Source organism: Euprymna scolopes, chromosome 2, assembly GCF_053919585.1.
Source record: "Euprymna scolopes isolate OS-2025 chromosome 2, ASM5391958v1, whole genome shotgun sequence".
Lineage (NCBI taxonomy): Eukaryota > Metazoa > Mollusca > Cephalopoda > Sepiida > Sepiolidae > Euprymna > Euprymna scolopes.
The window spans coordinates 81,954,158-81,979,404 of record NC_136483.1 but is presented as its reverse complement, the minus strand read 5'-3'; the positions used below and the strand labels follow the sequence as shown (position 1 = coordinate 81,979,404).

Here is a 25,247-nt window from a genome sequence, read left to right as displayed (position 1 = left end):
TAGAACGTAATCAATGTTGGTTTACGGAAAGTGAGGTTTGGGATTACGCAACCCTTTCTTTATAATAATTCCATGCACAGATAGACTTACAGGGGTTATCCAGCTTTTACCGAAACTGCAAGAAAGTCTTTATACATATAAATTATGATGTGTTTAAGTATATTACTGTAACGTGTTCTATATTTATTATTAAAAATGTTCCAAAGGTAATGCCTCCTAATTTTATATTCCGCCTGAATGAATCAGAAAGAATTTCAAATTGTATCGTTATAATAACTGATCTTATGCATTCATGACATGAATGTTGCAGATGTTGACGGTGTGCAGCTCTAAGAAAGCAACCCCAGTCATAGTCGTGCGTCAGAAGCAGAGATGCGCCATTGAATTCCTTCATGCAGGAGAAAATTGAACCGATCTACATTGATCGGCGCCTATTGAACATTTAGAAAACCAATGCAGCTGATGTCAACATAATTAAGAGATAGGTTCGTCGACTTCAGATTGGCGACAGAGATGTAAGTGAGAAATGGCGCACAGGACTTGTACGACCAAGGCACCAAATTAGACTGGCAAAAGTTCATTGCAAATGGTTCTGACTATCTAGAAAACTAAATTCTGGAGAACCAAAACGTCGCTTGCTTGAATGTTTTCTACTTCGTACCTCTTCAACGTTTTATTTTGTGATAATTTTGTGAATTTAAGATTTAGTCCAAATGCTAGTTGGAATTAGGTGTGAATATGTGTGTCTGATAACCATCTTTTACCATTATTTTTTTTTTTTTTTAATATTTTTTGCAGGAAATGCATTACAATTGTATATCTTCTTTCGAATCTCATTAGAAGAAGAAGAAGAAAAGGCAAAGATTGATTGGTTGTCTGGCACAAAACATCATAAATAACCTTTAAACTTCTTTCTTCTACTCACAACCTTGACTTTAAGCGTGTTTACCGAATGCTTATTCATGTAGAAGAGATCGATTTTAAATAAAATCACTCGAAATCGACATATATTTGAACATCTACTAACATGGAAACACGAACAGAAAGATTCATTTTCATATGCAACATTGTTTGTGGGCCTGTACAGTTAAAACTCACATGTTGGAAAAGAGTATTTTTATGGAATCACTCCCATTTCTAATTGGTTATTTTCTTGGAAGAGGAGGGGTATTTTTATGAAGTCGTTCCCGTCTCCAATCAGGTGCTCTTCGTGGGATATTGTTATAGCATTACTCTCGTCCTCAAACATATACTTTAAAAGGATGTTTTTCAAAATAAAATCACTCTCATCTCCAAACAGTTTTTTTTATTTGCGGGGAGAGATTTTTATAAAATTAATCCGGTATGAAATTAGTAGAATAATTATTAGAACTGCGACAACAGACTCTTCTTTTTTTTTCTTTTGACTCTCAAGTAAATATCCGACCCAGTAAGACACAGTCAATCAACAGAGAACCACATCCGTCCATAGAAAAACATATAAAATATTAACGGATATATACTCAAGAGTAAAAACAATGAAAAGAATATGCTGTTGTCACAGCCGTAGTAATTATATAGATATACGCTTGTCTTTACCCCGGGCTGCAAACCGTGTTTTCCTACGTAATTTGTGATGGCAAAAAATAATATTTCCCTTTAAATCAATCGCAATTATTTTTTGCAGGATATTTACATTTTCAATTACAGAATACTTAAAATAAAAATGATTAAAACGTCCCGTGAAAACAATGAACTTTTCATTTATTTCCTTCGAAACAATGGCGTCTTGCCAAATAAGTTTGTTTGCACAAATTATCAATATCATTATACTTTACGTGAGCAGGACAATCTTCGTTATTATCCATCCGGCTTTGACGAAACATAAATGCAGCTAACCTCTATATCATGTTTTTATCAAATTGAAAAACTTTCTATTCTTTTCCCTCTCCTGGCAACGTATCGCTCAGCCTGAACTAGAAATTGAAACATCGGACGACGAATGAAAATCGTTTTTTAAACAATCGAAAACCTCTGAAACAATAAATAATTAGATCTGATCGGAGACATTTCTATAAAATTAGGGAGAAAGAATCGGTCTTGTTTTCTTTACTTTGCAATGCAATTGAAAGTGCAGTAGGATTAAAGAGAGGTGTATAAAATAATGAACTTAATTGCGGCAGTAGATTATCTATTGTTTTCAAAGATTTAAGTATATGTATCTAACAACAATGGTCTTCTGTTCTCTCCTACAGAAAAAATGACAGTTCTCTCCTACAGATAGAATCTATCTATATATTTATATACATACCCTTGTTAGCCCGTCTGTGTGCAGAACGGCCTGCACTAAATTGCTGTGTTAATATTTGGTCTACAGACTTAGAACTAGTCATATAGGATATTTGAACCTGTTGAACAAATTCGAGTTGCTCTTTAGCCGGTAAAGCAACTACTAATAGAGTGAAATTGATAAAAAAAAACATATTAGAACTAGGCAAGCGTAAGTCGATTAAACTTGTTACTTCTACGCGGAAATATACATTTATGCGAAAATATACATGTATACCTTTAACAGCGTTATTTTAAAGTTGCTATATGCGTGTGGACTTTGCTCAGAAAGTAATAAATAATGCTGGAGAGGTACAGGTTTTGTTTCGTTTCTAGCTGCCGGCACTCAAGGTATTGTTTTTAAAATTATTTTGAAACTCTTTAAATCACTACTATATATTATATACAATATAATAATCAATAAAGAATTGACTCGTAAAAATAAATACGAAATAGGCATAAACAAACATATATTTAAGCGTATTTTACGTCGAGGCAAGACAGGGAAGCGTACTAGTAAACATATAAAGCGGATAGTTTTTTGTTCGTTTCTTGAAAATTTAAAAAATGAATACGTTTCTAAAGCAATAAATATGTTCTTTCTTTATACCGTGAAAAAAAACTCTTAATCTTTTTTTAAAATAAATAAAACGAGTTTAAAAAAAATAATTAATTTAGTTATAGTTTAAATTAAAAGACTTTCAATATTAATAATGCCGTCCTTTAAATTGTCACTAAAATCTTCTTTAAGTAAATACGTCCTTGGCGATCGGGTGATCTCATACTTTATCTTTATTATATTGAGGACGGCATTCATCTAAAGAGTGTTCTGTATTGAGTATCATTAATAATTATTTTGAGTAGGAATACGATTGCAGATATATTTACATTTGAAATTTGATCGGGTCATTAAAATTCTTGTCTTAATAAAATATAAGCTCCCCCTGTATTTAAGATTCCGGTGAGAAAAAAAATCATTTTATATCTATTCTCTGTTTTTTAAATACTTTTGTATCCATTCTCTTTTTTAAGGCTTCTTGTACATATTGTCCCTATTTACTATGCCTCCCCACGGGACAGAGTTAGACACCACGGTCGTTTTTTAATGTGGAGAAAAGGGACAGAAAAAATTGTCTCAGTCGTGAAGGATGTCTCCGCCACCGACAGAGAACAAGAAATAGAAGTGCATCTGGAGAACAGATACTACACTTTGAAGTATTTATTTGCTCTCCAACTAAGCAAACTAGGCACTAGGCCGATTTTTAAAGTGAGGAGTGAAGGGGAAATGCGGACCAACTCCCCGGGGAGTAGGGGAGCTGGATAGTGACAATTGGTATGAAGGGTTGCTCCTTCATTGACCAAGGTTTTATATGTGGGGTTTCCCCCACACATGGTCTTTGCTTGCAGTATCTGCCGGAACAGATACTACACTTTGAAGTATTTATTTGCTTTCCCACTGAGCAAATTAGGCACAAGGCCGATTTTTAAAGTAAGGAATGAAGGGGTAATGGGGGCCAACTCCTCGGGGAGTAGGGGAGCTGGATAGTGACAATTGGTATGAAGGGTTGCCCCTTCATTGACCAAGGTTTTATATGTGGGGTTTCCCCCACACATGGTCTTTGCTTGCAGTATCTGCCGGAACAGATACTACACTTTGAAGTACTTATTTGCTTTCCCACTGAGCAAATTAGGCACAAGGCCGATTTTTAAAGTAAGGAGTGAAGGGGAAATAGGGACCAACTCCTCGGGGAGTAGGGGAGCTGGATAGTGACAATTGGTATGAAGGGTTGCCCCTTCATTGACCAAGGTTTTATATGTGGGGTTTCCCCCACACATGGTCTTTGCTTGCAGTATCTGCCGGAACAGATACTACACTTTGAAGTATTTATTTGCTTTCCCACTGAGCAAATTAGGCATAAGGCCGATTTTTAAAGTAAGGAGTGAAGGGGAAATGGGGACCAACTCCTCGGGGAGTAGGGGAGCTGGATAGTGACAATTGGTATGAAGGGTTGCCCCTTCATTGACCAAGGTTTTATATGTGGGGTTTCCCCCACACATGGTCTTTGCTTGCAGTATCTGCCGGAACAGATACTACACTTTGAAGTATTTATTTGCTTTCCCACTGAGCAAATTAGGCACAAGGCCGATTTTTAAAGCAAGGAATGAAGGGGAAATGGGGACCAACTCCTCGGGGAGTAGGGGAGCTGGATAGTGACAATTGGTATGAAGGGTTGCCCCTACATTGCCCAAGGTCTTATATGTGGGGTTTCCCCCACACATGGTCTTTGCTTGCAGTATCTGCCGGAACAGATACTACACTTTGAGATATTAAATCTTTTATTCATGTTAAAAATACAGTCAAAATCAACGATGAACAAAAAACTTAGGTACATGGCCAACTCAAAAGGGGGATTGTGGGGGTCCAGAAGGGGGGATTGTGGGGGTTCAGAACAAAACAAAATCAAAAGTTTCTCCCAGCTAGTATCTTCTTTCACCATAATACCACATTCACCCTTTCATATGTGGGGACGTCCTACTTAACTCCCAGTTTTTAAAACATTTTTATTGCCGTATAAAAACAAAAAAGATTACAATAAAATGGTAAAATAAATCAGATACTACACTTTGATCTTTTCCCGGATTGCCGAGAATAACGAATTATTTGTCGCACCCTACAATCTTACTGCTTTGGGAAGTTGACTTCAGATCCTCTCTACAACGAAATTCTATAAATAGCTTATCGTGCGATTTTCTGTTTGCCTTGTATACTTTTATTTGGAAATATAGGCCATGTTTTCTTTTTTCTTGCTGTAATAAATAGTTTTTTTTTATTTTGGGTTCATGCTCTCATTTCATGTAATCGCTTGTTAGTCAAATGCTCTTCCTGTTTGGCTTCAGGTAGAGTTATAAAATATTCATTTCAGGTTTCATTGACAGAAGTACACATGTAAGCCAGATCAGTTTTTCCTACATGCTCTCATACATCTATATATATATACACAAAAATAAATATGCTCTGGCAAATTCTAGGGCAATTTAAAATGTTCTTCGGATATCGAGGGATAAAAGTGTATGATGTCAAACTGTATAAACGTACATTTATCTTTCTTTTCTATATTTTTAAACCAGGTGATTGCTTCAGCAGTATTTGCCCACTGGTTTAATTCTAGGTCTTGTTTGATTTGTTTGTTTACTCTAGAAAGTATTGTTTTGCTAATTCTACCTATTTCTGGTTTAGTTGGGTTTATCAAGCGGGTGCTGGGATTATTATTAAAGTCCCATTTGTGGTCTTTAAGCAGAATGTATGCCTCTCAACGTTATCGCTAATTTTTAATTTATCGGTGATTTGTTTATTTTCAGTATTTATTATATCTATGTAGTCGCATTCGTTTGTGTCTATTTTTTTGTAGTTTTTTGTAATGTTTTCTGTGATTAGTTTGTAATATTCTTGTTTTTAAGCATACACTGATATATCCTCGGAGGAAATCAACATAATTAAAAAATGTAGAAAAACAGTTCTAATAAATAACAATAACCAATGGATAAAAACTAAAATGAAAAAATCGTTTGATTTGGCGATGGGTGCCAGGGACTCTGCAGAAGCATCAGATCTTGTGGGATTATTCATTCTATATACCCTCACAAGCATATTTGATACTACGGATATCGGCCTATATAGAGATGACGGACTAGCTATAATAAAAAACTCCAACAAAGTCAAGGAAGATAACTTTAAGAAAATCATGCACAAAGAAATGAAAAAATTAGGCCTAAAAGCAGACGTATCAGCTAACATAAAAATAACAAACTTCCTGGACGCCACGTTAAATTTAGATAAAAACACACATGAACCCTACTTAAAAGATAACGCTACTCCAATATACGTAAACCCTAAGTCCAATCACTCACTATCAATTATAAAACAGATTCCTAACTCGATCGTAAGTAGGCTCAGTAATAACTCAAGCAATGAAAATGCATTTAACAGGTCAAGCAATATCTATGAAACAGCCCTAAAAATAGTGGATACAAAAATATCGATATCAAATATAAGCAACAAAACACCAATAAATATAATAAAATTAAAAATAGAAGAAAAAGAACTATAATTTAGTATACGGTCCCATACACTCAAATGTTAAAAACAAAACTTGGCAAGAAATTTCTAGATCTTATTGAAAAACACTTTCCCACAACAAACCCCTTACACAAAATTTTCAATAAAAATACCTTAAAGTTATCATACAGTTGTTGCAAAAATTTAGAGATGATAATTAAAGCACATAACAAAATACTAAATAAAAACAATGTAAACAACAACAAAATAAACTATAAAAAAGTAGACACCATGACAAAAATAAAACTAACACTTGCAGAAATAATAATAATAATAATAATAAAAGTAACAATAATAATAATAAAACACCCCGGACAAGAACAACCATACTATAAATAAAAATACCAATAACGAACAAGATACATGCAACTGTAGACACCGCATACTTTGTCCACTTCCAAATAAATGTCTAACCAAAAGCGTAGTTTACCAGGCCACAATATTTGTGAAAGAAAATCCGAATAACAAGAAATATTACGTAGGTATGTCTTCCTTAAATTTCAAAACTCGATACTATGGCCACAAAAGTACATTCAACAATAAAAAAAACACCGTATGAAAACAACACTAGCGAATAAATACTAGGAACTCAAGGAAAGCGGACATTCACTGGTAGTCGATGGGGAAATAATAAGACAAGCTACCACGTGTAGGGACCTAGACGACCCATGTAGATTATGCCTTCATGCAAAATTTGCTATCCTGTACTTTAAAGAACCCCAACATCTATTAAACTGTAGAAGAGAAATAGCAAACAACTGTGTTCACAAGATAAAATTTACTCTAGGATAGCGATACAAAATAGTTTTAAAACTAACAAAAACAATAGAAAACAAACAAATAAATAAATTTAAAAAAAAGAATATACATAACCGATCACACATATATGTATGTATTTATATATATATATGTGTGTGTATGTATATGTGCATATATGTGTGTACGCATGTATATATTTTTATACATAAACTAACATTAATAAAAAAAAACTCTAACCTAGATTTAAAACAGATCAAGAAACTAAATAATCGATCCATGCTACGCTCAGATGCCGCTTCTTCTTCTTCGCATCCTGCATTATTGCTTTATCAATTAGTATTTGCTCTGTAGTACCTCTCGAGCCTTTCCGGCATCCCTTTTGTTCGTCAGGAAAAACACCATTACTCTCAAGATGTTCATAAATTTTCTCCGCAAATATTCCAGTCAACAGTTTCCACATCAATGGCAGACATGTAATTGGTCTATAATTATTGGCATCGGTTCTTTTTGCATGGTCTTTCCTAATCAGTGTTGTTCTTCCCTCACAAGACAATCAGGGACATTTCCCGACTCTACAACCCTTTGCAGAGCAGCAGCTATAGGTCGATAAAGGCATGGAAACTGTTTAAAACAGAAGCCCATCACTCCATCTGGACCAGGTGCCTTCCAGTTTGTCATCCTTCGTATGCCAGCTTTAACGTCATCGATGGTTATTTCAACGTTCTTCATCTGCTGCATTTCTGATAGCCTTTCTCTGACCTCTCCCAACCAGCTAGCCTTCTCATCATATCGCCCTTCGACGGACCAAATCCCACTCCAGAACTTCCTTGCATCTTTTGCATTTGGAGTGTTGTTATTTCCCGCCTGTTTACTACCATTTAATTCTTTATACAGCTGAAACTGGTTGTTCCGGAAAAGGTTGTTCTGCCGAAATGCAACACTTTTTCCAACAAAGTTCCTAATTTTTATACCACCAGTGTGGACTTTCTCTTTCAACATTGTTAGAAGGTTTATCGTTCCCTTTTCCAGGATTCTATACATCCTTTCAAGCTCGTCCTTAGCTTTCTGTCCTAGTTTAACTCATTTTCTTATTTATTCGATTCTACCAATGTCTTTCCGTCAACGTTTAATACTTTCTTCAAGCCGCCTCTGCCAGTGTGGCCTTCTATCCTTCATTTTCCCCTTTTTTCTTCTGTAATAAGCCAATACGATTCGCAATAACGTAATACGCTGCATATAGAAGCCTGTAAAGTTCCGTAATCGATATGCTCTTTCTTATGATGTTGTGAATTACTCCTTGAATTATTTTTACCTCGTTTTTCACCTTCCGCCTATCACTACTCTTCATACTTGGAATCTCTATGATATAGTCTCTAAGAAGAACCTTTCTTAATTCTGAAGTACTTCTTTTTCTACAGAAGTCAAAGTTCGAACTTTCATACATCTGCTCCTTTCACTGGCTCCATTGTCTCAGAGTCAATGATCTCATCTGCCTTAGATCCTTCAAACTCTTTCTCATTACTTCCCCTAACCATAGGATTCCATACATCCTCAGTTGTCCGCCTCCCATCATCGCTTACATTTCCCTTCTACACTTCCACTCTCTCAGTTCTTTCATCAGAGCTAGTTTTATCAATTTTATTTTCGTTATTCATTTCATTCCTAACCATCCATTCAATCTCTTCTCTTGCAATCACTGAAAGTAAGTTGTTATATTTAATTTGTTTTAACTGGGATACTAAACTCGCGACACTTCTAGGTCCCCCTCCTCTCGATTCCAATTCTTCCTTCATTTTTCGGCTATATCCACCAGATTTGGTACTTCCACTTCTTACAAAGCATTCCCACAGGACTCTCCTTTCCTCATCCGTCCATGTTTTTTTTACATTTCCTGTTTCAACTCCCTTCGTGTCTTGGTACCCGCTCTGGCAATTCTCACTCTCCCTATATCCAGCCACATCCTCAGAATTTCGAACAGTTGTATGATGACGACAGGACCCACCCTGTTGACCAGTGGGACACCTATCAGACGTGAGACAATCACAAGATGTTCTAGCCTCATTTACGTCGTTAGTTTCAATCATTTGATTTGACATTCTCACATAAATGGGGTTAGTGAATTTAAGGTTACACCACCACCGATAGTTTTATCGAGACATTATCTCTAGGAGGGTTCCCTACCAAGGTCAAAGATCCCCTCCCGATCTTTTTCCTCCATCACCACCACTATTCCCATTATCACCACCAACAACAATAGAAATAAAATTTACAATGATAATAGCAACACTAATATCGGTAGCAATAATATTAACAGCAAAAACAACAATAGCAATGACAGCAAAAAACAACACCTATGATTACAGCTACAGTAAAAATAAAAAATGATAAAAACATACAACCATTACAACCACCAACAACATTACTACTACTACTACTACTACTACTTATACTAATACTAATACTAATACTACTAGTAATAATACTACTAGTAATAATATTAGTGGTAATAGTAATAACAAATAAAGTATTTTTAATAATAACATTAATAATGATAATGATAATAACAAAAACAAAAATAATAATAAGTAGAAGAACACTGATAATAATAATAATAATAATAATAATAATAATAATAATAATAATAATAATAATATAAATAATAACCAATTTTTTTATTTACATTTAATTAAACGCTTTCTATTTTAACATTAAATGCTTTTGTTTGTGTTATGGATTTCTAATTACCATCTTAAACAATAGCATCTGAATTTGAATTTTGACATCTAATTTTTGTGGACGAGTCGATAGAGTACTGCCTTCTTACGTTTTTTTCATGATTTTTTTCATAATATAAGATGTGTAAAAATGTTTATTATTGTGTTTTCTGATTAACAGTATGGAGTGGCGTTTAATTTTAGCATATTGGAAAGTATGAAACAATTCTGAAATCATTGTCAATTTATCATTGCAAAAACTTATATAAGTAAAGAGTGCATATATATACATATATATATATATGTATATATATATATATATATATATATATACGCATACATATATATGTGTAGGTAAAGCCATTGAATACGTTGTAAAGTTAGTCCACGCAATCAAGAAAAAATATCAATGATATTTTATAGCCTATATGGACTTAATAAAACCACAAAACTAGCACAAGCCCTAAACAAGGAACATAAAGTCGAACATGATTAAAATACAAATACTTAATTCAAAATACTATTGCTATTACATAATAATCCAAAGAATAAGAACACTAACACAGAAAATAAGATAAACGAGACTAAATAAAACAGAAACTTAATATGCATTAAATCAACATAACCATCCTCCAAAATATATAATACATTAATCTTTCCCCAAACATGTCAAGCAGTAAAAGTAATATGATTAAGCTTAAACATGGAAAAGCAAAGGACTAGTTGTAAAAACTGGAATAGAAAAAGACAAAATATTGTCATATTTTAAGTTATAAATTTATTATATTTTTTTATTAGAATATCTTGTCTGTTTCTTTTCCAGTTTTAACAACTAGTCTTTTATTTTTCCATGTTTAAATCTTAACCATATATTTTTTATGCTCACATTTTTCTATCGTAATCCATGATTTTTCCAGGCTTTCAATAAATCCAGTTGTTCTTTGTTTAATTTCAGTCTTTTTTTTTGCTCCCATAAACAAATATGTAATAACAATGTATGGAACTCGTCTGCTTTCAATAAAAAACACCAAATTATCTCCCTTCTTAATTATCTCAATGCATTTATTTACATGTTTCATGATACTGATAACCTAATGCACTCACATACTTAAAGGACTAGTACTGCATTACGCTCCGTGGAAAACACCATTTTACAAATAATCAACAATGAATGACCATTTGCATTCATCAGACTATCTCGGTCTCGCAATACGAGATATTGCTAGTGAACATGCATTGTAGATATAATGTCAGCGCTGTTCAAACTTAAGTTTTCGATTTTAAAGCCCTTTGCTAAAAAAATTACAATCTATAAACACACACACATACACAGTATATATTTTTTTCTATAAATGTACATCATTTAATTATTCATGGACACTATTTTCTATTTTATGAATTAAAATAATTTTCCAGTGCTAAAAGATACCAAGTCGTCCATTGCTTTTTTTTTAATCTGTGGTAAAAAAAGAGAAAAATTAACAAAAATAGAAAAAAGGAGTTTTGTTCATGAATCCGTTTCCTTTTTGTTTTTTTTTGTTTTTTGTTTTTTTCAAGTGCGAACGTCCTTTTGAAAACTGTCATTTCTTTTGTTCCGTGTTTTGTCACTTCATTCTTTCTTGCTTTTTAACACAACGTCTTTTCTCCACAGTTTCGTTTTGTTTTGTTTCGCTATATGTTTCGTTTTTCCGTTTTCTTGTTCTTTTATTTCGATTCTTTTACAGTTGGCAATGTAATTCCTGGTATACATCCCTCTAAATATTTCCGTTCGTGGACGGATTTGTCTGTCACAATCACGCTGGAAATAATATTTTCTTCATTCTGACATGTTTGAGTTCGGAGTAGTATTTTTCCCTTTGTCCGTCACATTAAATCTGAAGTAAAATTTCCTTATTTCCTGTCAAGTTTAACTTTGAAATAATATTTTGTCGGTTTATCCTACAAGTATGTAATAGAATATCGTTTGTCAGTCTCATTTTGATCTAAAGTACAATTTTTTTTAAATAAAATTTTTGCTGGTATTTCACGAAAATTTTAAATACCATTGATATGTCAAGATTAAGTTTGAAACGCAACAATCATTGTTCTACCATTCTTACAGGTATCTTCTTAACTCCACCCAGTCACGTTTAAACTAGACAATAGAATATATTCCGTTCTACCCCACTTAGTTTTGAAAGAAAATTTTCATCGATTTACATGTATATTGAATAAAGATACGGTACTTCAAATAATTATAAGCATTTATAAACAAGTTTTGGCAGTTGCTCTATATTTATAATTTTCTATATATAAACGTATTTCTATAATAAATAGCGTTCTGAAAATTTGAAATAGAGTATTCGCTGGCATCTCACTGTGATTGAGTGGCCGCATCTTCGTAATATCTCTTCTTGCGTTTCCTTTTATTTACTGCTTTCATTTGAGTTTGGTTCAGTATTCAGCGCATATAACTTTTTTCCACGTTTTTCCTCCCTTCTTCCCGTAGACATTGAAGAGTGCCAATGGCAACCACGCCTTTTTTTCCAACCTTTCCAAATATGAAATGTACAAACTTTGGGGGTTTTCTTTTAATCTAACAACCTTTTCGTATTTCCCTTTTCCCGTCTGTCCAGAATTCTTTTCTTTTAATAGATATGTCTTCCGACTTAGAAATACTTGAATTTCTCAGATGTTTTCTCAGTTTTCACGTAATTATAAAAGATCTAAAAATCCGAAACTATAACTTTACATATTCTCACATAAACACACGATAACACATAGAAGCACATGCACGTGCATGTATGTATAATGCAGTATGTGTATAGGTATATATATATATATATATATATATATATATATATATATATATATACTAGCAAAATTACCTGTCGTTGACTGAGTTCAAAAACAGTCTACAGAAAATGGACTCTGATTTATGAAAGTATGATAGGTTATGAAAAGGAAGGGTTGTAAATTTAGGTTGAATTAGGGGGTATCAAAACCAAAGCAAAATATGATGAAAGTAAAAATAAAATAGATACACCCCATTATTTATTATACCATACCTGTTCACACTGAAACTCTTATCACAATATTCTGTGGATTTATATAAAAAAACCTTGTTAAACTTTGTGACATATATCTATTCTATGGAAGTCAAGTGCGAACGAACACACCATAATTTTATTATACCATATTTCTTCAAACTGAAACATAATTATCAAAGTATACTTACGCAGATAGATATTAAAAGTCTTTATTAAAGTCTGTGCCTATTTCCATTGTAATGATGTAAGGCGCGAACGCAGACCCCACAATTTTGGATACCATCCCTATTTAAGTTAAAACATACTTATCAAAGTATTATTATGTACATCTATTTCAAACACACTTGTAAACTTTTTTTTAATTTTTAAATTCCTTATTTCCATACTTTGTGGACCAGGCGCGAACGCAGACCCCACAATTTTAATGAACCAATGTTCTGCCAGATCAAACATACCCATTCATGTGTCTCGATACATCTATCATTATATGTAATCAGTTTTTTAAAATAGCCAACCATATAGGAGCCTATTCGTGACCACACCCACACACACACCCACACACGCACACACACACACACACATTCAGCTTTATATTGTAGATATATATACGTACAGGAAGTGCACCTAAAGTAATCAACTGAGCATTATAGATATTACCACAGAGCTTCTAAGCCGAAAAGAAATCGTGTATGCTATTAAAGTCAATATACTTTTCCCTAAGAAGGAAAAAAAAAATTGTAAACTTTTAGCAAAACGTATTACATATATATTAATCAATTCCATTTGTTTAGTATTTTAAAGAATTTGTAGGAGACATTATTTGGGTATAATTTCCATTTGAAAAATTAAATATTTAAAATGGACATTGAATTCGCTCTATATTCATTAGTCATTAATTAAATCAGGATGTTATATTGTTGGCCTCCCGAAATACGCCGGGTACCTAATTATGGACAATGGTAAATGTATGTGAATAGAAAAGATGTTGGGATGGCAAAAAGAATGGTATCGAAACCAAGTAGGTATTTTAGAGAGATAAACTATATATATGGTAAATATTTATATAATGATTTTAGAATTTTTAACATAAACAAAAAGTAAGGATAATAGACACAAATAAAAACAAAGATGACTTAGTGGTGACGTCAGATAAGGAGCAGAGAGAAGCTTGTATTATAGATACTAAGTCAGTTAGAGAAGTTGAATTGGACAGACGAAAAGGAACGCTAGTGACGGGTTAGGTAGCGAACGATAAAAATGTTCTCAATACGCAGTGGAAGCAATCGCGTGAAGGAAGTAACAACAATATAACAATAAGAAACATGGTGCAAAGTTAAAGTCCGTTAACATAAGGATATAAAAGTTGCAAGAAAATACAGCTCGAGTGTCGATTGTAATCCATTGGGATAAATATTTCATTGCAGCTTTACAAACCTGTAAAACAAAACCAATCAATGGTCGAAGGTATGTTCCTTTGTTGGCGGTTATAAACACCCAGAAAGATTTTATCCGGCCCTTGTTTGAAACGAATTGTCTTTGTGTATAATTACCATGTTTGTCGAACTGTATATGCACTTGAAAATATACGAGAACACGCAATTGACTGTCAGATGTATATATATATATATATATATATATATAGTCATATATATATATATATATATATGTGTGTGTGTGCGCGTGTGTGTGCGTGTGTGTGTGTGTGTGTATTAAAATTCTGTTGTTTAGAAGTTCACTGTATGGTAAATAAAACAACCGAACATATATAAAAGAATAACAGTATAGATTCCAAAATCCGAATATTTATTTTTCATCTACAGCATGTTATTATTCGGCTACCTTTTTAGAGATCCGTTCCGTTTTGCAGCAAAATTTTACTAATCTGTCAATACAGTTTCTTATCGTTCATTTACTCTTAAGAAAAAATAGAAATTGTTTGCTTAGATAGAAAAATGCATGGTAATATAATGCTGCAAGAAGAAAAAAAAATTAATAGAAGACTCAACACTCTGTATGTGCTCCGGCAGCCATTTTGTTCATATACAGGGCTCCTTCAGTCTTTAACAGATTATGGATACCGACGAAGGGGTGCCTGAGCGTGAGGTTTTTGTGGTACGAAGTGCGCAATCTCCAACCACACATCTCCTGAGTCGTAATTGTTAAATACCAGTGGCAAGTGAAGTGCGTGTACTAGGCAACTGGAAATAAATGCCGAGATAAGCGGAGACCACATACAGCGCCTAGAATTACCAAATGATCACTCATCTGGTACAAACTAGGCTCAACGTTGCTTAACTTCGGTGATCTGATGAGAACCGGTGTGTCAACGCGATTATGACGTTTTTACACACACACACACACACACACACACACACACACATATATATATATATATATATATTGGTATAGTTAGGCAGCATTTTTTCATTGAAGCAAATATTATTAAATGCAACGGAGACACTTTGCTTTATGATTCTTTTTTTTTGTTAATTTTTCGATTTTCCATATAATCCTTTTTGTATCAAAATCAAAAAAGATTATATGGAAAATCGACAAATTAAAACAAAATCGTAAAGCAAAATGTCTCCGTTGCATTCAATAATATTTGCTTGAATATATATATGTATGTATATATATATATATATATATATATATATATATATATATATATATATATATAGAGAGAGAGAGAGAGAGAGGGATATAATGATTGCAACGTCTTGTCAGACGAGTGCCACTGCCTCAGACACTTAAAGTCCATGAGCCCAAAAATGACTTCCATCGCCACAGGACCATTTTAATAGACAAATGCCTGGGGGAGTATCTATACTCAGATGATGCTACAGAGTCTTAGCTTTGTACGACAGCTAAGTCTCTCTCTTTCTCGGGTCAAAATGTTGAGATTTAGCAACAAACAAGGGCAAGATAGCCAGCAACAAGTTAAACTGCAAACCAGCCTAATGCGAGTACTGGTCCCCCGCTTTATGTTTTTTTTTTAATCAGAGATTTGCTTCTCCTAGAAAGGTTTCCTTCACCACGGCTTACGGGAGCCCTCCATACCTCAACACACACATACATACATACATACATACATACATACATACACACAAAAACACACGGTGCTAGTTTGCCATTGACTCCGAAAAGGTTCATTCGCCCTTTGGAAGGTCTTTTTTTTAATCCTTCAGGGAGACTAGCCACTCTCCTCACCAAACAAGTCTGGTGGAGCGAAACAGTTCAGTCACCGATGACCCGATCATGAGGCAGGTAGTACTGGATTACATGGTACCAGTAGCATATGACATGACCTGACATATATATATATATATATATATATATATATATATATATATATATATATATATATACGGCACCGCTAGACACGCACAGATAAATATATACCCATAATATAGATGTATATATTGGGTATACTCGTGTGTTACAGATACACCCTATATATACATAATAAGAGTCCCTGAATTTTAATTACTTCTTAAGCCATTTAAGCTAAGGGCTTCAATATTAGACATTTTCTTAAACGAAAACCATAATGGATTTTAGTCTAAATTTAAATAGGAATTGGAGACATAATGGTTTATTCTATTATATGCTCATTTCAATCTTCCTAATAGGACATGCCACTTGCGGGTACTTCTTCTCTTGGGAAAATTAATTTTACTTCAGCTGTCTGACGAGGACGAAATATTTCAGGAAAGAGTTTGTAAAGCTAGTTTATTTGATGCTACGAGGCAAAGAAGTTATCACTTTGCAAATGTCTTGGAAAATTCTCTAATCCTTGATATTTTTGTTGAATACACGCAATTTGAAAACGTAAATATGATTATACTTATATACATTTTAAGCAAATAGAGACTCAGAATCAAGGTTTCGTTATTATTACAAGACTTTCCCAAGATGGTTCATTTAAAGATACAAACAGACAGGTTCAATATTTGATAATCTTGTTCTCTTCAAAATAAGCATATATAAGACAAAAACGCATGTAATCTTAAAGAGATGTATGCGACTTGGGGCATTTGAAGCAAATTTAGTATGGTGAGAAAAAATCATAAATCAGCTCTGCATGAGATGAATTGGTAACGTTTGTTTCTGAAATCAGGCATTATTTCCCGAACAAAGTTTAGTATTTCAACAGCAAGTGTATATCCATATATATTTGTGTAGTCATTTATTTTGTAACTGCTTAAATACACCGTATTCTACGAATGTAATGTCAGCCAATCAACGCACATATTTGCCCGGCACTCATTTTTAAGTGAAACTATCAGCAGAAATCGGAAGTACTTCCGGTTTAGTTTGTCACACAGCGGGAAGTTTCTTTTATGGTTAACAAGTTGGCCCGCACAATAATGGCGTTTGGTTTTATGTACGGAAATAATACCTAAACTCTCATCGATCTTCGTGGAGCAAAAGGTCTATATTCTCAAGAAGGAAAATTTGTTTAAAAGTAAAGAGAATAAATGGATAGAAGCAACGAAATACAATTGAGGTTGCGGAAGTATATCAGCAAGGTTGAAAAACATACAGCCCGTACTTTGCTTGTGAATGAGAATAGACTACACATAATTTCGATGGATATTTATACAGAATCGATTTTAATTTGTAATATCGTATAGCTAATCGCTTAAAACGCCCCTACCGAAAATGTACGAAACACCCAAGACACATTCTGTAGGCCATATATATATATATATTAGGTGTTTTTTCTCCGAAAGCAGAAAGATCATTTGGTTTTGACAATACGAGTTTTCTATCAAAATGATAATGTGGTTTCTATTATATCAGGTTCTATTAATAGTAATTGACAGATTTATCGAATATAGAAGATTTAGTGAAATATAAATATGTAATATTTTAAGAAAATATTGATTATATTGTCTTCAATTATTTGTTTTTGCTTATATCATCTTTTAGCTTTCCGGCTGTTTCTACATTACATACGGCCTTATAAAATAACTATATACTTATTTACTAGTAATGCTTCAGTATAAACCACCATACACTTACATATATATATATATATATATATATATATATATATGTGTGTGTGTGTGTGTGTGTGTGTATGCATATGTATATGTATATATATATATATACTTGTATGCATATATAATTTAATTTCATATAACCCTTATTAAATATGCAGAACAAATTCTCCTAAATTTACTAAAAAAAAAACAGCTGTTATTACCATACAGTGTATGTTTTCTTAATGAAATACATTGTCTTGATGTGCAAAATATACAAAAATCAAAATTTATTAGAAGGTATTATCAGTGCATGAAGAATTTCAACTACCACAACGAAGAAAAAAACTGAAGTGCGTTCAATATTCACTTATATATTATATTTTTGTATTCATTATTTGTTAGACATTAGATATGCAGCTTCCACTTGACTCTATAATCGAAAAGGTCAAAAGGCTTTATGACATAAGCAACAATACAATAATACATTCGCATCATTTTTTATTTATAGATTAGAGAAGCATTGCCCTTATTCTGAAACTTTAGCAAACCAATTCCTCTCTAACCTCTTAACTAACTCGGCGCAACTCTTCAACGTAATATTGCCCTTTTACCAGAAAATGCTTTAATAAATATTTTGGGTGTTTTATTTCACGTTATATAAAACTGTTATTGGTTATTAATGTCGAATCTGGTTCTTTTGGGGAAAACAGAGATTTTAGGCTTTATTTCTTTATATCTTTTTTATCCATGTTTATATTATTTATTCATGTTGATTTGCTTGATTGTTTTGGAGAGGCTAATTGTTGGTTTTGTTTTTGACTTCACACAACATGATTGGATTTGCAAAGAAAAAATAAAAAACAGGAAGACCAATATTTGGTGCGTTTAAATAAAGAAGCTATACTTTCCGACAGCCTAATATAACAGCTGTAAATGGAACGTGAAATATTCATAGTCGGTAGTGTATAATATTCCCATTAATTCGGCTATATGTATAATTTGCTAAAAAAAAAAAAACATATTTCCATTTCAGCACATTATTGCAAACTATTGATTGACGGCTTTGTTTAGTAGAACACCAGGCGTTTACAAGGCAACGGTTGATTCGCTAACAGGAATGTTGTCCTCAACCCATTGGCAAACAAAACAAAAGAACATGGCGGCTGCAAACAATAGAAAATAAATAATAATAAGGTTAACCTTGCTACCTCCTTCTGCAGATAATCGACGATTTTTTCAATGCATCGATTTATCGAATAGTTATCACAACGAGATTTGCATAAAACCTTCCTCGATAGGTATTACGAACCTTTAATAATAGAATGAAACAAACAAACAAAGAAAAATCTATTGTTGCTTTTACTAGATTTATGACTACATCTTACGTTAGGAAAAACGGTTGAATGTGCAGCCCTGACAGTTCAGGAAACACGAGAAAGAGATACAACTGTCTTCTCACCTGTTTATAAAAATTACATCCGGTTCTGCATTCTTAATTTATCTTATGCAAAATGTTAGATGATTTATTGCTGCATTCGATGGCTATCGCTGCCCTCTGTTGTGTAAACCACGCAGTAAGAGACTTTGAATAAATCATGTGTTCAGTTAAAGGACTTTTCAAATAAATACTCAATTAAGTGTCTTGTATTTCTCTTTTAAACTGTTACGTATTCATTCACTATTTGTTATTGAAAGGTTGCCGTGGTTCAGCGGTTAGAGCACGGACTGAGGAACTGGGTGTAACAACTTCGAATCCAGTTCGTTCTAAAAAAAAATACGTTCACTTATGATATTGTTAACCTTAGTATAGTCGGTCCCGTAAGTACTTGATGCCTTTCTAGAAATAATTCTTACTCGAAAAATATCGACGAAATCAATGTCAACCATAGAATAATAAAGTAGGCGCAGGAATTCCCCTTTGGACAAAAGTATAGTAGGTTTTTAACAAAAGATGGTACATGCCAATTCAGCTAACAGCCACTATCTCATGTAGCTTTTGAAAACCATTTCATACAAACTCAGTCGTAATAATATACAATGTGCACCATCACAATCGCAGCATCTATAAGAAGGAGTGTCTATTTTCTCTCTAAATATTTAGTCCTACCACTGCTACCAGTGGTCACCGTAAGGAATTCTACACGTTTCACAAATTCTGTGGTTACACCGATCGTAACTGGCTCATACATACATAGGTCTAACATAATTTTTCCAATTTCCGATCCATAAATAATAAAGCCTCCCTCGCAAAATCCGTCCATTCTGATTGGCTGAGCTCTGATAAATCTCATATTCCCGAATCCAGTTCTTCACTTTATAAACGAATGGTTACTAACATAAAATATATCATCACTAAGATACATATTATTTTGCCCGGTATCAAGTTTAGATCATTTCAGTCATATAAGATTGAAAAATACAGGAGAGAGAAAATCATTGGACATTCAATAACCAGTCTACTTGCTTTATTTTACAAAGTTTAAAACACATTATCTTCTATAAGAATCTCCTTTACCATCGTCGTGAAAACAACGACAAAACAATTACACAACCCTTAGCAAAAAACAAACACAAAATGTCCCCCTCACTAGATGTCAGAAAGTGGGTGCTCATTTTTAATTAAATGTATATAGAAAAGTGATCACCAAATTAAGAACTTATTGATAATATTGAGAATGCATTGACACAAAAATTTCCCCTTCCAAATCTTTAAATATATAGCTTTTTCATATTTACTATAAAATTAAAAACATTTTTTTCATATTTGCTATAATTTACATGTGAAACGAAACCCCTCTTTCCAAAGCTTTAAACATACAGTTTTTCCTGGTAGCCGAGGGTTGAATCGACAATAATCCGCACAAATAGTTGAAAAAGTCGACAATTGGAATATAATTGTTCAGGCATACCCTTACGTGGTTTTGAACCTGAACAACGCTGACCTTAGGCTTTAAGATTTCACCTTTTCAGTGTTTCGTACTTTATTTTCCGGCATTTGTCATCGATTAAAGGCATAACTTTAAGATTACAATTTTAAAAAGAATATAATTGGTTGATCTGAATAATGCAGCCCTCACCATTTACTTTTTATTTTTCAATTATTCGTAAATTTTTCAGGCGATTATCAGTGTTTACAGGCTTAAATTTGTAATAATAATAGTATACTACAGTCAACACCCACTTCTTAGCCAGTCCCGCTGTTAATGCTGCCACTAGCATTTAGATGTTTCCTTTTCAATGTTTCGTAAATTTCTACGGCGTGTATCATAGATTACTCGCATAGCTTTCACATTATCAAAATACATTGGAAAAATTTGTAAATACTTTACCAACAGAAAGGATAAACAGTTAACGGCTAGGGACAGCGTTAACAACTGACGTGGTAAAGAAGTGTGTGTTCCATTAATTAGAACATTGTCATTACAAATTGATCCTCAATTATTACATTCATTAAAAATACTACCTTAAATTTATTTTTAATCTGAAAATGAAGCCTGTACCCGATGATAATCGGCGGAAAAATTACGACAAAGCCAAAAGAACAAAATTAAAGGCTGCGAAAGCGAAAATAAAAAGCATAAGAAAGGAAAAGAAACGATATTACAAATGAAGAAGATAACAAGAAAAAGAAAAAAACAAGTAAGGATACGAGGCGAAAATGAATAAGGTCACGTGTTTAGTTGAAAAAGGGATTTTGACATAAATACTCAATTGATTATTTTGTAATGAACTTTCGAACCGCTAAATATTTCGAATATGACGGTCACATTCTGTTACAGGGTGACAATAATAATATAACATATTATGATTGGTTAAACCAGGTCAGGTTTAAAGAAACGGGAGAATGAGATTTTGAAAAGAGGACTAACAAGGAGAAATAGAGAAATATAAAAAAAGACAAATAAATAAACGAAACTATTATAGATTAGGATAAAGAGAAAAACGAAATAAACGAATAAAGATATGGCGCTAAAACGCATACCCATATAATTTTGCGGCCCCTCCTATTTTTATTCTTGTGTCGGCTTCTTGAATGGACGTACGTAGAATTGTGAACTGTGAGATCAATTTGGTATTAGCTATATGGCAACAAAATGAAAACATAAGCATAAGCTACTATCGATTAATGTGATACACGTCTAGTGGACATGTCGTATACTATTAAAGGTCATTGGCAAATATTACAGCTATTATTATGATCGTAAGTGTGTATAGTCATGCGCTATCAAACTATCTCCTTTTCTTGCTGAATGTTTTAGCCAAATCCTTTTCAGATAATGACTCTTCTCTAAAACACTTCAGTGGACTTAATTAACTGACTAAACTTATGTAAAATAGAAAACTGAATAGGTGGGGTCAAAATTTGACCTGGGGTTTACTTTCGGCAACCTCGTAGCACTTTGCTTCCCTGGTGCTTTATTCTAGTCCTCACGTTTTGTGAGCGACGTCCTAACAAGGGATGAAGAATGAATGTTTCATGGATCGTAAGTTTCTCCATCTAACAATTATTGTTTGAATGTTCTTGACTTTGAAGTAAAATTATTTAGCTCCATACATCAAGTGGCTTCATCATTTGTATGGACTCTGATGTTCATAAAAAAACATTTTAACGTTCGGATAAAGACGCATTTCTATCCTAAAAGATCGCCAGATATCTTTCAAATCTACGTTGTGATTAACAGGCTTAATTAGTACTGGTTGACTCTTTCTTTTCTTTTTCTTTGTTAAACACCGTATTCGTCTCTTTGTATGCATATAAAGGAAGCAACATAATTTTAACACCTTGGTTGTTTACTTCTGCTTATTCTTTTTGATTAATTTCGTTTTATTTACAAGTAGATCGAGATGATTAGTGTCTCCTGAACTAATAGACATCATTTCACTTTGATGACGAACACTTAACGAGTGAAATATATCTTACTTTTCGCTCCGTTCTTTCTAACATACCGTAATTTCCGGCACAAATCATAATTTCTAAGGGTATCTCTAATAGAAAATTTCATCATTTTGCTTAGTCTAAAGATACTTGAAAATGCCAACTTTTGAAATACACACGCGGTTTCACGTTACCATACATTTTCTTAAACGCCTTTTTCAATAAACATTGCTATTTTCTGTATAGCGGCGGTTTTCCTTAATTTTCACAATGATATTTCGAAATAAATTAACACAATGTATCTCTCTTGTTTTAACCCGGATTAGACGGCGATAAGAGAAAAATCCTGGATATTTATGACTGAAACTAAGTTGGCAAGCAAGACATAAATTGACGTTTACTAGAAAACAATATAGTTAGATTGCAGTGAGAATTTTGAATTTTATCGACAATTCTGTGAGTGGCATTCATTTGGTGGTTACTGTGATCATTTTAATATGTGTATCTAGTGCAAAAATACCTGTTTTCAAATAAAATATACTTTCTAATATTTTCGAATTCGAGTTGAATTAAGTCCAAATCGAATTTGAATTTCCTCTAGTCGAATAAACAAATTTATGGACAATTGAAGATGCTCGCAGTAACCCCCTCCCCATCTTCCCTTTTCGTTATGAAAGGCCAATGGAAATGGAATTTGGCGTTGTTAGTTGCTGTTCAAAAGCGTTTGGAATATTTAACGAAATCTTCCTTGCGTAATAAAAAAGAAACTGCCTGGCGTAATTCAATTAACACTAGCAAAAAATATATAAACTATTTGCTATTTTTTTATCTTCAAACTCACTATATTTTTAATGCGGTAAACGTTTGTCGCACAAACACATGAGAACGTTTTGTTTTCTTTCTCTTCGAGTGTATAATTCAATTGGACTTGAAAGTTTTCGCGAAACAATTTTGTTCTCTGTTAAAAGGAATTACTTTGCTACTTGTCAATCAACTTACGTGTATTATAACGGAACAAATATTTTAGGAAAAAAATGACATTTAAATAAATTTGTGATAAATAAATTTATTATTAGAGTAAAATACTTTACTGGGTAAAAGAAAGATGGTGAGAGATAGGCAGATAAAAATGCGGATTCAAATAAATAGATAGTAGAATTGGCCACGTCGAGAATTCATGGTCTAAATATACAGGAAGTAAAAACGTGTTTGGCTAAAATCCTGATGATCACTCAAAGGGGGAAAATATTGTTTTCATTTTTTACTAGTAGAAAGCGCTATTGTTGCCCGGTCGTAAACATATTTATTATCATAGAGCTAATTCTTTATCGATTATTTCATATTATATCTTTCCTAATATAAAATCGTTATTACAAAAGTAAAAAGAAATCTGAATCGAGTGCCATCAGCAAGAATTGAAACTATTTACAGTGTTCCAGCCAGAGATATTAAAGAATCAGCCATTGTAAGTTAGATAAGCAATAGCTGATAATACACTAATATTAAAGTACACACACACACACACCCACATATATACACACACACACACATATATATATATATATATAAGTTTCGTGGTTCAAAAGTATTATTTTAAGTAATATCTATCAGGATTTTTCATCAGAATTCTATCAGTGTCTTATCTCGCTTATATATATATATATATATATATATATATATATATATATATATATATATATATATATATTCATATATATATATATATATATTCATATATATATATATACATATATATACACAAATATATACACACATATATATATATACACTTATACACACACGCAAACACACACAAACACACATATATATACGTATACTAGCAAAAGTAACAGTCGTTGACTGGGTTCAAAATCAGCCTACAGAAAATGGACTCTGATGTATGAAAGTATGATAAGTTATGAAAAAGAAGGGTTGTAAAGAGATAGCTTCGAATTTGGGGGTATCAAAACCAAAGCAAAATATGGTGAAAGCAAAAATAAAATAGATAAACCCCATAATTTATTATACCATACCTGTTCACACTGAAACACTTATCACAATATTCTGTGGATCTATATTAAAACACCTTGTTAAACTTTGTGACATATTTCTATTCTATGGAGGTCCCGCTTGAACGAACACCCCATAATTTTATTATACCATATTTCTTCAAACTGAAACATAATTATCAAAATATACTTACGTAGATATATATAAAATTGACATGTTAATGGGCGCTTCGAACTCTGCAGAGGTTATCGATTTAGTAGAACTCTTCGTACTGCAAGAACTTAAATACCACTTTAAACATATCGAAGGGGGCCTTTATAGAGATAATACCCTTTTTACTACAACAGCCAGGCCAAGAGAGTACAACAAAACAATTAAAAAATTACATAAATTCTTTAATAACTTTGGCCTTTCTATAATTATCGAACCAAACAAAAAATATTC

General features: G+C 32.9%; 1 long non-coding RNA gene across 2 annotated transcripts in view; it reads right to left on the bottom strand.

Annotated features, from left to right (window-relative positions):
- LOC145293095 (uncharacterized) overlaps nucleotides 1–25,247 on the bottom strand; it is a 1,048,662-nt gene that overhangs the window by 847,696 nt on the left and 175,719 nt on the right. The gene's annotated exons all lie outside the window — the stretch shown is intronic.